We start from the raw sequence: 14,649 nt of genomic DNA on the forward strand, positions 1-14,649 counted from the left end.
AATCCTGCAAAAAAATCCACATGTGTGAATGCAGCCTGACAGTTACTCCTGATTCACATGCCTTCATTGAAAATGCTGCCCCACAGCGACCTGAAATAAAGGCTGCACGTTTGGCAATGAGTGACAACGTTATAACCCTGCAGTCCCCCAATATACCCTCGTGCCACAGATGAAAACAGGGACCAGCAGAGCCGCAGGGTGACACGTGGCTGCCCTGGCACACGCTGTCTTTAGGGTGAGGACTCATTCTCCAATAAGATTTGGCTGATGCAATAACTTATGGTTGAGCGGGCGCCATCTTACCGTAGACCCCGGCGCTTCGCATATAGTGGCAATGGAGACAACAAATGGAGGCGGGACTGTGGGAGCCGGTTCTCTAGTGTTTGTAGCATATCTTCCACGCGTGTTCTACTGTCATTATTCTGGAGGTCCGGCGGGTTGCGTACAGATAATTTCCCCCACTGATAATAATACGGCCTGACAGGTACGTATACTACTACAGTACCCGACTGACGTGCTGTCAAAGAAAGCATGTGGCGCTGCCAGGGGCAGTGGGTTACATTTAGCTTTATGCTATTTTAGGACGTGACTGTGGAGAATGCTGTGACGTGTCCATGTCAGGGGGTCCTGATGGTCCCCTTACTGTGGTCACTTGTGCAGGAGTGCCGCTGTTGCTAGGTTACGGGCTGTCCTAAAGTTACATAATTTTTTATTTCTTATTTTTTGTGCCTCCTAGATATGGGACTGACATTATTTATGCAGCCGCCAGTTTTTTTTTTTTAAATTCAAGGAAAACCTTTTTTGAAACGATGGAGAAAGAAATAGATGGTTACGTTTTTCTCTCAATATTGCGCAGGATATTATGTTGTCGTGAGGTATGTTGCGGTACTTTTATTGGTATTTGTAAATGACTGACCTTCTCTGACACCCCCTTATTATGCTCTTTCTATAGGAGGGAGATAATCGTCTGCTAGAATCCCCCGACGCCGCTTATCTCAGGGATGACATGTAAAATACATCCCGTTTTGATCCATCGCAAAATATCAGGTGACAGAGAGGTTGATGTGCAGAGCGAGCATTCACCGCATTGCTGAGCATACTGAAAGTAGTAGTTTCTCAACATCTTGGGGTGTTACATAGGATCCATGTGTTTTTATGTAGTGCGGTTATTGTGGTTCCGGCGTACGATAGGGAACGTTATTTACATTCCAGTCTCCTGTGGGAGTCCCGGACAAGGTTACGCTGTCCCTCATATCTGTAGTAATGGCCGGGGTGTTCAGGTTATCGTCTTCTCATAGGGACGGTGCGTTCTTCTTGGTCATGTGTAGGGGAGATGGTCGGTGGCTTGGAGCAGGTTACTGTACACATTGGACGGTTTCTAGGAAGGCTGGGGCTGACCAGGAATTCTCAGTCATAGCAAAGTAGATGATCGCTTTAGGGCATAGTTATATAAGCCAGATTCGTCCTCGCACTTACGTTACTTATTCCTAATGTATACCCTAGTATACAGTCTGGAGTCTCCTGAAAGTAAAGCATGGACGCTGTCCTTACAGAGCAGGTGGCAGTCTGTATTCTGTAAGTGGATTCATAGGAGAACCGTAGAGAATTGTATATGCCGCCGTCTACTAGTGTAGGTTGCATGCTACCATCGGATTACACTAGTGGCGATAGCGAGCAATATTCCACTTTAATCTATAGTAATATGATTGCGACCACAGCTTGTCAGTGGAGTTGTCATGCCACATTATCATATTAACCAGATTTTTTGACAGAGCTGAGGGTAGTGATTGGGCATGGGGGGCTTAAAAAGTACTCGAACCACACCTTTCTCTGCCTTAGACCTCATGCACACAACCATATTTTCTTTCCGTGTTTTTTTTTTTTTTTTGCGGACAGTACACGAAACCATTCATTTCAATGGGTCCGCAAAAAAAATAGAAGTTACTCCGTGTACATTCCGTTTCCGTATGTCCGTATTTCCGTTTCACAAAAAAAAAAAGAACATGTCCTATTATTGTCCGCATTACAGACAAGGATAGTACTGTTCTATGAAGGGCCAGCTGTTCCGTTCTGCAAAATATGGAATGCACACGGATGTCGTCCGTATTTTTTGCAAAATACATACGGTCGTGTGCATGAGGCCTTATACCGCCACATTAATCCAGTTTTTGTGCTGATTTCTTGGCACCGTGACTCTGTATTAGGGCTCATGCCCACGAACTCCGCACGGGCACCCGCATGCAGATCGCAGACCCATTCACTTGAATGGGGTCCGCGATCCGCATGGGACGGTCATGCACTACTTTTTTGCGGTGCGGAGGTACGGCCAGAAACACCACAGAATAACTCCGTAGTGCTTCCGTGGAGTTCCGATTCGTGCTTCCGCACCGCATCCCTGGGTTTGCAGCCACCCTTGAAGTGAATGGGTCCGCATCCTTGATGCGGGGTGCACACGGCCGGTGCCCTGTGTATTGCACGGCCGTGTGCATGAGACCTTAATGGAATTTTCCACCATCTATATCCTAAGAGAAGGAAGCTGGTGAATCACTGCTATTGCTTATTATGACCCAGGGTTTTATTACAGTCCGGTGGGCACCAGCTATAGTCATCTGTGCCTTAGTACTCATGTACGGAAGAGCGGGCAGCCTGTGGACTGGCAGGAAGCGTCTTACTGTACTGACAGCACCATGAACCTGGAAACTTCCAGAAGGCCCATCATACATGTGTTCAAAGAAACGGGGATATTTCCTTATCCACGAGTCCGCCAAGTCTTAGGCCCCTTGCAGACGAGTGTGTCCAGGTAAGGTCCGGATGCGTTGTGGCAAACCCGCGCGAGTAGGTACCCAATTGCAGTCAGTTTTGACTGCGATTCTGTTCCGTTGTTCAGTTTTGCACGCGCATGATAAAAAACTGAATGTAGTACCCAGACCCGAACCCAGGTTTGGGTTCAAGGTTGTGTAGATTGTATTATTTCCCCTTATAACATGGTTATAAGGGAAAATAATAGCATTCTTAATACAGAATGCATAGTACAATAGGGCTGGAGGGGTTAAAAAATAAAATAAAAAATTATTTAACTCACCTTAATCCATTTGATCGCGCAGCCGGCATCTCTTCTGTCTTCTTCTTTGAGGAATAGGACCTTTGATGGCGTCACTGTGCTCATCACATGGTCCATCACATGATCTTTTACCATGGTGATGGATCATGTGACGGACCATGTGATGAGCGCAGTGACGTCATCAAAGGTCCTATTCCTGTGCACAGCAAAGATGAAGATAGAAGAGATGCCGGATGCGCGATCAAGTGGATTAAGGTGAGTTATATTATTTTTTATTTTTTTTAACCCCTCCAGCCCTATTGTACTATGCATTCTGTATTAAGAATGCTATTATTTTCCCTTATTACCATGTTATAAGGGAAAATAATAATGATCGGGTCCCCATCCCGATTGTCTCCTAGCAACCATGCGTGAAAGTTGCACCGCATCCGCACTTGCTTGCGGATGCTTGTGATTTTCACGCAGCCCCATTCACTTCTATGGGGCCTGCGTTGCGTGAAAAACGCAAAATATAGAGTATGCTGCGATTTTCATGCAACGCACAAGTGATGCGTGAAAATCACCGCTCATGTGCACAGCCCCATAGAAATGAATGTGTCCGGATTCAGTGCGGGTGGAATGCGTTCACCTCCCGCATCGCACCCGCGCAGAAAACTCGCTCGTGTGAAAGGGGCCTTATCGTTATTAGGAGGCAATCTGTAGTTCCCTGTGAACAGTCAGTTCAGGCCGAGAGAAGCCGGCTATAACGTTTCTCAACAGGATAGTCGTCCATAGGGATTACAGCTGGCCAAGAGGTGACGCCCCAGTAGGGTTTTGAATTATGAGGACATTTAGGCATCCTAGAGGGTCCCTCACTCAAACTCCTGTGTTAGTCCCACTGCAGGGGGAACATGATGATGTATCATATTACATAGTTGCCTATTTACTTGAATAGGTGCCATGTAATCCTAAATTTCCACAGCAAGAGGATGCCACCATTGATATGCCGGGGTCTGATATCTAAAACGGATCCGCAATGTGCTGTGATTTGCAGAGGTTAGACATTATCAGCATATCCTGGTGATGTGCCACCTTTATCTAGGCTGAGACAGCACCCGTAAGCTGGCATTATGCCTTAGATAACTCCCCCATCAATAAGCATTCATGTGTCAGCTACTAGTCTTATCTGCTGGGCCGAAAAGGAATCCGATATACCCAACAATAGACGCCGGACCAGTCAGGCTTCCCTCATGCACCTCACAGAGGTCATACCGACAGGTACTGGACATTACATATTTGCCCTCTGCCCTTGAGTCTTGTGGCATTAGCTCTTTTCACCTGGCCACCAAGGGGCACCTTACCATTTAGCTATAATGCCTAAGGATTTTGTCCATTATCCATGATATGTGCAAGCTTATGTCAACGGAAGGACTACCATGACTTGAGAAATGACCTTTGCTCAACAGATACTTGACACTGGGCACAGAAAAATAGACTTACTGGTCAGCTTCATGGGAGGGAGGGTGAGCGTGTGAAGTGACATGCCAGCTTAGGGTACGGCTCTGGTCTGTAATTACCAGGTGTGCCTGAGGAAAATGTAGTCGCCATGCATCTCACTTGGTAAATTAAAGACCGTTTCTTCACCACCCGCATTCTTCATCCATATCTACTTACAGGAACAGGGTTATTTTTATCTCGGAATAATTTAAAGGTGAGTTCAGTGGTTTTTATGGGACGGTCGGGCTTCTAAAAGCACATTGCAGAATGTACAGTGAGAGATTTAGTGCCCACCGTGAGGTCTGGCTTCACATTTAAAGACCCCTATAATGACCCCTCCCCCAATGCCTGGGCCCCTCATATAGGTTATACTTACCCCACTTCCCGTCAGCGGGGGAAGGGGGAGAGGCAGCTAACAGCAGGCCACGATGGGGACAAGCCTCCCTAGTATCACCTGCTACGACCACCCTGCAATCCATCAACTGTGGCTGTGCTTGCACACTATAGAAAAAAGTGCAGTGGCCGTGACCATGCGAGCATGCATACAGCATCTCCCGTCCTGACCACCTCATATCTGTGCTGCAGAGGTGGTCATAACCATGGAAACGTGCAGTGTATAATGAGATAGAAAGATGAATCCAGCCAGCAAAGGAGGCAATATGGACAATAACAATACATTAGTAAGTGCCTTGTACACAACCCCTTTAAGTAGTTTGTTCCTTCAGATAAGGCTCCATTCACACATCCGCAATTTCATTCTGCATTTTGCGGAACGGAATTGCGGACCCATAAATTTCTATGGGGCCGCACGACGTGCGGCCCCGATCCGGAATTGCGGACCCGCACTTCCGGGTCCGCAATTCCGATCCTGAAAAAAATAGAACATGTCCTATTCTCGTCCACAATAGCGGACAAGAATAGGCATATTCTCTTAGTGCCGGCAATGTGCGGTCCGCAAAATGCGGAACGCACATTGTCGCTGTCCGTGTTTTGTGGATCCGCAAAACACACATGGATGTGTGAATGGACCTTAAGATTCAGCACAGACTTCAGGATCTGGATCCGGAACCAGCTACCACTTATGAGGGGCTTCTTTGGAGGACTGGGCACTACATGGATTTCAGTAAGGCCACTTGCACACGAACGTGTGCTCCCCGTGGTCGTGCTGCGGCTCGCAAATTGCAGGCCGCAATCCACGAACACCCACGGTGGGGCAGCGGATCACGGACCCATTCACTTTAATGGGTCCACAATCCGGCCGTTTCGCAAAAAGATAGGACATGTTGAATGGGTCCACAAGTCTGAAGATGCGGAACGGAGTCACGGAACTGAACACCGGAAGCACTACAGAGTACTTCCGTGGTGTTTCTTTTCGTTGTTCCACACCACAAAAAAAATGACATGTCATATTTTTTTGCGGTGTGGACAGACCATGGACCCAATCAAGTTAAATGGGTCCGTCCTGCTGCACGGATGACGCCCGTTCATTGGGGACCGCAATTGTACAGTACAGTAAGGCCTCATGCACACGGCCGTTGCCCGGCCGTGTAATCACTTGAATGGGTCCGCAATCCGGGAGATGCAATGCGGAACAGAGTTTCTGTGGGTTTTCTGTCCGTGCCTCTGCATCGCAAAAAAAAATAGGGCATGCACTACTTATTTGCCGTGCGGACAGTCTGATGCGGATTGCGGACCCTATTCAAGTGGGTCCGCGATCCGCATGCGGCGACCCTCACAGTTGCTGCCCATGCATTACGGACCGCAATTTGAAAGCAAGTTCAGTCAGTTTTGTCTGCGATTGCGTTCAGTTCTTCAGTTTTTTTCCACGCAGGTGCAATGCGTTTTGATGCGTTTTTCACACGCGTGATAAAAAACGGAAGGTTTACAAACAACATCTCTTAGCAACCATCAGTGAAAACCGCATCGGACCTGCACTTGCTTGTGGATGCAATGAGTTTTTCATACAGCCCCATTGACTTCTATGGGGCCAGCGCTGCGTGAAAAACGCAGAATATAGAACATACTGCGATTTTCACGCAACGCACAAGTGATGCGTGAAAAACAACACTCATGTACACAGACACATTGAAATGAGTGGGTCAGGATTCAGTGTGGGTGCTATGCGTTCTCGTCATGCATTGCACCCGCGCGGAAAATTCGCTCGTGTGAAAGGGGCCTTAAGGTATCAGATAGAAGTTTCCTCTTCCTAGGGTGTGACTCAGGTTTAGGCCTCATGCACACGATCGTATGTATTTTGCGGAACGGAACAGCTGGCCCCTAATGGAACAGTACTATCCTTGTCCGTAATGCGCACAATAATAGGACATATTCTATTTTTTTGCGGAACGGACATTCGGAATGCACACAGAGTAACTTCTGTTTTTTTTGGGGGGGTTTTTGGCGGACCCATTGATGCGGAACAGACGTTTGTGTGCATGAGGCCTTACTGAGGCTTCTCCATCAAATACCTAAATGATAAAACAGCCACCAATGACTCTCTCTCTGTATTCTTGGATGGTATACACATTGGTCCGTGTTCTCCTTTCTTAAATTTGCTGGTTTTTAAGCTGGGCATACACATTAAATAAAAGTCCACTAAAGAGGTTATGCCACGATTAATATAAAAAAATAATAATAATAAAAAAAAAAAATCAGACATCATATAGTATATGTCAATCTTTTTCTAAGAAAGCTAGAACCAGCCTTATACCGCACATGGATCCAGAGATCTCCACATTCATTGTTCCAGTTGCTCTTCTAGATTTATATCAAGCTGGCAGCTCAGTGGGCGTGTGCTTTACGCTGCAGCTCTCTCCCTATCACAGCTCAGGAGACAATTGAAGTATTGAACTGAGCATGTTCATCCACCTCAATGAGATGGACAGGGAAATAAAAAAAAAGAAGAAACAGTGAAAAACGCAGCATGTTCTATAGTTAGCGTTTTTCACGCAGCCCTGGCCCCATAGAAGTGAATGGGGCTTCAGTGAAAAACGCATTGCATCCGCACTTGCTTGTTTTTCACTGATGGTTGCTAAGAGATGTTGTTTGTAAACCTTCAGTTTTTTTATCACGCGAATGAAAAACGCATTGCACCCGCTCAGAAAAAACTGAACGCATCCGGAGCCAATCCGTCACGCTCGTGTGACAGAGGCCTTAGTTGCTTCTAGATTTGTAGGTATCCTGTACTTGTCCTACATTCCATGTGCTGACTAACCAAGGGTTGAGCAGACCTGTAGTGTAAAGCATGGTGACCTGGATATCTGACTAGCTAATCTGGAGTCACTGATTATAGCTCAGTCAATTTTCAGAACAATGACAGTCAGTGGGTGTATTCACGTGTCTGTTTTTTAAAGGACGATGAATACTGGCTATCAAAAAATAGGACATGTCCTACTGTTGTGTGAATAAAGCCTAAGAAGTCATGTGAAGACCACCTCATAGTTTTTGGAGCACATATCTTCTTCCCTGCTACTAAAGAATTTAGGAAAAGCGACTCTCAAGTGAAAAGGGTTGTCCAGCTGATCTCCCGCTGCCCCATTTTCTCGCTTCCCATTTCCTGCTGATCTCTACGTCCTGGTCCCTCTTGGCTCAAAAGGAAATGGCCTCTCGGCCAATAACTGGTCACTTGTCTGCTATACATTACTAGCAGATGTAGACTGTCATATATTTGCCCATTTATGTATTTTACAGTTGCCCGGTGTGCGACACAGGTTGATGACATGGCATTCATTGGGGGAGTTCCTTTGCACAACGAACCCTTCAGATGGGTGCACAGGATGTCACCGTCACTGGAGGAAGGAAGGGTGGCTGTGATCGTGTGACTGCAAACAGGCTGAGGAGGGCCGAACCGTAGAGGGAATATAGTTAAAGGTTGTCTTTGTCGTTGGGAACTAAATGGTTAAAAAGTGCCCGAAATGCAGTTTAGTTATCTGGAAAAGGAGAATACTACTAATATCATTTCTCTTGTGAATAATTCTGCACCAGTTCTCTCCGTGATACATATGACCTTTCTCTTGTATGTCATGCTGTCACGGGACAGAAGAAAGTAAAAACCTCATTCCTACCTGATGTCATGAGTTGTGGATGTATACCAATGGGGGAGGGTCAGGAGGGAGTCTCATGCAGGGTTTTCCCTTGAAGGTCTGCAGATACCACTTTCACCCTGGCTTGCAGAAAGCATTAGAAGGTTGTAGACGTAGACTTTAAAACCGTCCTTCAAGTAAGAAACTGAACACCTTTGTTGTTGCGGTGATTTTGCTGGGGCATTTCACAAGCTTGTGATACCTTCTCTATCACTTGGGTTTTACTGTCACCCTTTCATAAGGTATTTGATGGGGCTGAAATTGGGACTCGTAACTCTAACCTCTAGATAGTTGAATATAGGCCATTGTAAACAGTGGATGGCACGGGTAATTGTTGACTTCCAAGGATAGTTTGCCCTTCTTTGTATGGCCTTCAAAGTGAAATGGAGGTTGGATATTTTTGCTCACTGTTTGTGTATTACTAGTAGTGGAGTTGTTGAAACTATGCAACCACAAACTAGATGCCATACTTCCAAGTTGAACATTACTGTACATGTGTGAATTGGTTAATTGATTGCATTTTTCTGCCCATCCTTGGGTTCCTTCAACCCTTCTACTAGATACGCAGCCATCCTACTGGAGCACTGCTCTCCTCAAGGTATGAAACGACTTGCATATTTTTTTAGAACGTTCCAGGTCTTTTTTGATGGTAAGTGGTATCATCGCTTTACTATGCTTCTTATGAAATACTGTATCTCCTCTATACCCAAGCTAGTTGAACAGAACTAAAAGGGTGTCTACCATCTGACAGATCGTGGGAAAGAGATTGTATCTGAGGTATCTGCCAAAAGTGTCCCTTTTCTTCAGTCTGGAAAGGTGGTGTGAATATGAGGAACCCTGAGCTCTCTTGGTCCCATCTGTTGGCATTTTCCCACTGCAGTCTTTTTCACATCATGGTGATTGGTCTTTGCAGATAGAAGAAACTACCACAGGTACAGAGGGCTTAAGCATTCTTATTTGACTTTTTGAGACCCTGTAAGGAGGATTGGGTGGCCATTGGGTGTCTTGTACTGTAATGTGTACTTGTAGCATTGACAAAGTTTGGGTCTAAGCTTCTTGCATTACAGCATCTTCACCTTTGTGCTCCCAAGTAGGTTAACATTCATGAAGCTGGAGGTCGGTGTGGGATATAGGAGTTGTAGATTGGCTCAGATGATCATATTTTACATTGTACAGGGATTACAGATTATTTAATACTAGTAGTGAACATGTTTTAACACGTTGAAGGCAGCTTAGGAAAAGGATGGATAAAACATTATGCCTGGTGGAATTTTACAAATTTTGTCTTGCCGTTCTTAAAGGGATATTCCCATGATAAGATATTGCTTAGCTGTGGCCTCTAAGCCATCTGCTGAAGTCCGAACTAGCAGGTGCCTCAGGCACAAGAGCCTGTGTACAAGTGCAACCTTCTCATCCCCTCTATGCAGGGGAGGCCAGGTGGTGTACATAGTCTAGATGTCCGTGCAGTTAATTGGGATAGTCCAACTCCGCTCTGATGTTGCATACTGGGCTTCGGTGATTTAGCCCCAGGACCTCTTTACTCCTCCCAGTGGTTGCCCACGTTTATAGAACTTTGCCAATGTAATCACCTATCGTGTTCTTCATTTCTTCTGAATTTGTAGCCTAAGGTTTTGTTTCCACTATGCATCTGCTACATAGTGCCACATGGTTGTAAAATGTTCTCCGTTTTACCCACCATAATGTGGCCCCATGACCAGCTTCTATGTGTACATTGTCTCACTAGGAAGCTATTCAGTCCACAATCACCTTTAAGTGATCTAGTTGATTATAGTGCATAATAAAGTTATTTAAAGTGACAGGAAGGTTTGTGATACAAGGGGGGGGCGGCGACCCATTTTCATATATGATGAAATCTCTCTTCTGGTACTTTCCTCAGCTGGAGTAGCCACAAAGTATACCCAGGACATCTGTGTGTGACATGGGCAACCTGCTGATTTCTACAGGAACCATTTAATTCTTAATTTTATTGACTGCTAATTGTTGGGGTTCCCAGCAGTTGGACACCTTGCCATCTGCTTATTTTTGAGGACCTTTTTAACAGGTTTTGTAACTGCCATCCGTATGTATTCTGTACTGTAAATTGTCATGGTCATGTCTGGACCAAATTTGCTGGACAGATTGCAAAAAACCCATTGCAGACAATAGAGGGAAGGAAACATCTCCCTTGTAATCCTGTGGGAGCTGTGGGGACCATGCTGTTGTAGCAGCAAAAGAAGGTGTGATAACGTTCCAGCTGCACGGATGGTTCTCCATACAAATGCTTGTTTTATTAGAACTTATTCCACCCATGTCTGTTACCAAGGTCCGTCAGGCTCCAGCTATTCATACAGCATTTGCTGGCTTTCACCATTCCCTCACATCCTTCTCGACGTTTGTTCTTCTCCATTACTTAGCAGTGTTCTGGTTCACCTGCTGGGCCTGTTCCTTCACATCCGGCAGTTGCATGGGAAATCCTTTGTCTCTTGCTTCATCACATGGATTGGCCTAGCTCCGATCACCAGGAAGGAGTATCCACACTGGAGCTGTCCAAGGAATGAGGCATCTATATCCATTGTAACAGTCCGGTGTAACTTGTGCGCTGTCACCGAGAATTTCCTGGAGAATGGTTTCTAGGAAGTAAAACGTGGCAAGCAAGTCACTCCTGTACCATGACATAGTGAATGGGGAAATGGACACTGCTAAGTGGGTGTAATAGTTGTCTAGGTAAGGATCTGTGTTCAAACGTGCAGGGGCGTAGCTAAAATCTCATAGGTACCCTACTTTTATAAACCTTTGAGACTCTATTAACACTACTATCAACAAAAGGTCATCTAGAGAAACAGCAGGTTTTTAAAATTCTTTTTTTCCTTTAGGTGTTTAGGTATTAGAGCAATCCAATGAAAGTTCTGCTTTAACATAAGGGTCAGAAACAGGGTTTTGTTTAGCCTCTTGGCTATTTGTTTTTCTATGTAAGGCTACTTTCACACTTGCGTTCAGAGCGGATCCGTCTGGTGTCTGCACAGACGGATCCGCTCCTATAAGGCAAACGTTGGGATCCGTTCAGAACGGATCCGTCTGCATTATAGTTCAGAAACAATTCTAAGTGTGAAAGTTAGTCAGACGGATCTGTCAATGGGGGACGGATCCGTCCAGCCTTTACATTGAAAGTCAATGGGGGACGGATCTGTTTGAAATTGCACCATATTGTGTCAACTTCAAACGGATCCGTCCCCATTGACTTACATTGTACGTCTGGACGGATCCGTTTAGCTCCGCACGGCCGGGCGGACACCCGAACGCTGCAAGCTGCGTTCGGATGTCCGCCTGCTGAGCGGAACGGAGGCCAAGCGGAGCCATCCTGATGCATTCTGAGCGGATCCGCATCCACTCAGAATGCATTGGGGCAGTACGGATCCGTTCGGGGCCGCTTGTGAGAGGCTTCAAACGGAACTCACAAGCGGAACCCCGAACGAAAGTGTGAAAGTAGCCTAAGTACCCTGGACCACTGAGAGGTCTATTTTCCCATATGTTTTATGTCTGGAGCGCAGTGTCCAGAGACCACAGAGAGGACTATAGGGTACACCGTACTGTATAACAGTCCAATATACTGTGTATAATAACTGCCTCCTGTGTATTCGTCCCAGACCCCACCCACTGCTCCCTGCCATAACGACCAGACGCCCCTGTTCAATTCGTATTGCATTGAGTTTTGCACAATCAACCGCTCCGATCCCTACGTGACAGATTTGGTGCTTGAAGAAAGGTAGGGATTCAGTCTTCTGAGAGAGAAATGTAAAATGGTCAAAATTTGCTATTTCTGCATGGAAGACATTATAGAGGAGACTGGTAATGGTTTCCCTGCATAAATAGCAACATCTTAATGTTATATAGGCCTACATAATATATAAATAACTGCAATTTTTGTACTCCTCCTCGCCTAAAAATACTCCTCAAAAATGGTAAGAAGAGTATTTTTTACTCTTCCAGAAAAAATGTAGTGTGACCTCTAGGTTCCATAAAAGTCAATAGTCCCATCTCCACTCCATCCTGAGCAGCAAGGAGAGAGAATACGATAGCGATCGCTGTGGGTGTCAGCACACAGACCTCCACCGATCGAAATTTTTAGGGTCTATTCAAATGCTGCACGGCTTTCAGAAGTCCCAGCAAAACCACAGCACAATCTCAATATGTGTTTAGGCCATTATTAGCAGGTAACATCTGAAGATCTTCCTCTCGGGGCTTGCAGCGCTCTCATCTTCTGAGATAGCTTTATTGAACCTTTTATAGTGATGCCACAGAATACTACAAGTATAAAACGTGGCTGCATCCTGCCAGTGCAGAGACATAGGACCATGACAAATGACTAGTAGAGAGGCCCGCAAGGAGTACAGGGTAACTGTGGGGGAGGCTTGTGTAGGACACTACAGGGATATGTCACTTTTTTGAAGCCTTCACTATCTACCAGCCATTTTTCTGTATTAGGGTACTTTCACACTAGCGTTTTTCTTTTCCGGCACCGAGTTCCGTCCTAGGGGCTCAATACTGGAAAAGAACTGATCAGTTTTATCCTAATGCATTCTGAATGGAGAGCAATACGTTCAGGATGCATCAGGATGTCTTCAGTTCAGTCGTTAATTAATTTACATTGAAATGTATTAGTGCCGGATCCAACATTAAAAATACCGCAATGCCGGATCCGTCCTTCCGGTTTGCGCATGCTCAGACCTTTTATAAATGTGAAAAAAAATAGAAACTGATCCGTTTGTCCGTATGACAGACGGATCCATTCTTGCAATGCATTCGTGAGACTGATCCGAATCAGTCTACAAATGCTGTCCGTTTGCATGCAGATTGCCGTATCCGGCAGGTAGTTCCGGCGACGGAACTGCTTGCCGGATCACTCTGCCGCAAGTGTGAAAGTAGCCTTAGACGCCTATTACTTGAGGTAGTCCCTTGGCAGTAAGGATCAGATCTAATAAAGCAACGGTTGGTTAACCACCTCAGCCCCTATAGCTTAAACACCCTTAAAGACCAGGCCACTTTTTACACTTCTGACCTACCCTACTTTCACAGTTTATTGCATGGTCATGCAACTTACCACCCAAATGAATTTTACCTCCTTTTCTTCTCACTAATAGAGCTTTCATTTGGTGGTATTTCATTGCTGCTGACATTTTAACTTTTTTTGTTATTAATCGAAATTTAACGATTTTTTTGCAAAAAAATGACATTTTTCACTTTCAGTTGTAAAATTTTGCAAAAGAAACGACATCCATATATAAGCTTTTCTCTAAATTTATTGTTCTACATGTCTTTGATAAAAAAAAAATGTTTGGGTAAAAAAAAAATGGTTTGGGTAAAAGTTATAGCGTTTACAAACTATGGTACAAAAATGTGAATTTCCGCTTTTTGAAGCAGCTCTGACTTTCTGAGCACCTGTCATGTTTCCTGAGGTTCTACAATGCCCAGACAGTACAAACACCCCACAAATGACCCCATTTCGGAAAGTAGACACCCTAAGGTATTCGCTGATGGGCATAGTGAGTTCATAGAACTTTTTATTTTTTGTCACAAGTTAGTGGAAAATGATGATTTTTTTTTTTTTTTTTCTTACAAAGTCTCATATTCCACTAACTTGTGACAAAAAATAAAAACTTCCATGAACTCACTATGCCCATCAGAGAATACCTTGGGGTGTCTTCTTTCCAAGATGGGGTCACTTGTGGGGTAGTTATACTGCCCTGGCATTCTAGGGGCCCAAATGTGTGGTAAGTAGTTTGAAATCAAAATGTGTAAAAAATGACCGGTGAAATCCGAAAGGTGCTCTTTGGAATGTGGGCCCCTTTGCCCACCTAGGCTGCAAAAAAGTGTCACACATGTGGTATCTCCGTACTCAGGAGAAGTTGGGCAATGTGTTTTGGGGTGTCATTTTACATATACCCATGCTGGGTGAGATAAATATCTTGGTCAAATGCCAACTTTGTATAAAAAAATGGGAAAAGTTGCCAAATTACATCATGGTCATGTTCA

General features: G+C 45.1%; 1 protein-coding gene across 2 annotated transcripts in view; it reads left to right on the plus strand.

Annotated features, from left to right (window-relative positions):
* The first annotated feature begins 366 nt into the window (after positions 1-366).
* Positions 367-14,649, plus strand: part of LOC121002330 (sodium-dependent neutral amino acid transporter B(0)AT2-like) — a 54,500-nt gene continuing 40,217 nt past the window's right edge. For both annotated transcript variants that reach the window (XM_040433758.1, XM_040433747.1), the window contains exon 1: positions 367-484. The gene's annotated coding sequence lies outside the window, so the exon portion shown is untranslated. The remainder of the gene's footprint in view (positions 485-14,649) is intronic.

The sequence above is a fragment of the Bufo bufo genome, chromosome 1, assembly GCF_905171765.1.
Source record: "Bufo bufo chromosome 1, aBufBuf1.1, whole genome shotgun sequence".
NCBI classification, from domain to species: Eukaryota; Metazoa; Chordata; class Amphibia; order Anura; family Bufonidae; genus Bufo; species Bufo bufo.